The sequence below is a fragment of the Emiliania huxleyi genome (genome assembly GCF_000372725.1).
Source record: "Emiliania huxleyi CCMP1516 chromosome Unknown EMIHUscaffold_20, whole genome shotgun sequence".
NCBI classification, from domain to species: domain Eukaryota; phylum Haptophyta; order Isochrysidales; family Noelaerhabdaceae; genus Emiliania; species Emiliania huxleyi.
In genome coordinates, this window is record NW_005200600.1 from 620,977 (window position 1) to 622,319 (window position 1,343).

A 1,343-nucleotide genomic window follows, 5' to 3' on the forward strand; every position below is an offset into this window, starting at 1 on the left:
CCCCCCCCCCCGCGGGGGCTTGGCGGGGGGGGTTTCACAAAAGGCTTCGGGGTTTGGGGGAGGCTCTTGGTCCGGGGTCAGCGTTGTGGGTTTGGGGGAAGGAACCCCCCAAGCCAAGGCTCGATGGCGGACGAGCGGTAGTGCGAAAGGCGAAGGGACGACCGCAGACTTCAGACACCCAAAAAAAACGCGGTTTCACACTGGGGGGGGGGGGGACAGTCCCGTGATTGGCATTGCGCGCCGCGTGCGCCTGTTCTTCGGAAACGTGGACACGTGCGCTCGCGTTTTGTGAGAAGACGAAAAAAGAAACACAGCACGGCGACCTCCGACGCGGGGCGGACCGGGAGCCCGAGATTGTCCGTATCCATGTCCATGTGACGCGGGTCGCGGCGCGTCGCCTCTCGTCACAGTCTCAACACGCGATCTCGACCCGGGGTGTGTTGAGCCAGCGATCAGCACCACAAGCCACCACAAGCCACACCCCGACTACACTGTGACCAACATGTTGAGCCTCGCAGCACACTGGACCAGCGGCGCACGCGGCGCAGTGGAGAGGTGCGTGCGAGGCTGGTGCGCTGCCCGCGCGTATCCAAAAGAGCCATTTGCCTAATGGCCCTCCTGCAAACCCGGCGCTCCACCGGTCGCAGCGCGCCAGCCTCGCCCGCCACGCCATGCCAGCAGCCGGGCGCGCGCGGGAGAGGTGCAGAGCTGGCGCGTGGCAGGTCATGGTCGCCGAGATCTATGTGAGCAATGACGCCCGGTTCGATGGAGGTGCACCCAATCAGCGCACCCTCGCGATCCTCCACGGCAAACCTGACCGCATCGAGGGAAGAGCCCGCGCCGCTCGTCGCCACCTCGACGGCGATCGACCGAGCGTGCGGCAATCTGACGAAGATTTGCATGGCAGACCAAGGCAAGCCCGCGCGTAACGTCAGTCGCTCAAATCAATAGTTTCTTTTCTATCCTTATTTATAGGCACAAATCCGCCTGTAGACACCTCTGAAGTCTGTGGTGCACTGGCACTAGCCATACTTACGCAGGGGATGCGTGCCGCTACAACTGTAGCCACTGTAGCCAGGAGCTTCCCAGCCTCCGGCGTCCACCGGGAGCCTCCCGGACCATTGACGAGATTTCTCCCTCTTAAGCGATTCCTGAACTCTTTGAAGTTCGAGCTCCAAAAAAGAAAAACTGCTCGGACGCCAAAGTCCCAGCCAGGTGCACAGCCGATCTCGTGCACAGCCGATCTCCGCCGACAAAGCCGGCTGCCGACCGTCCATGCGGCTGCCGCAGCTCTCTACTCATGGCGCTCACGCTCTGCAGAGCGCGCTAATCGCCGCGGCGCT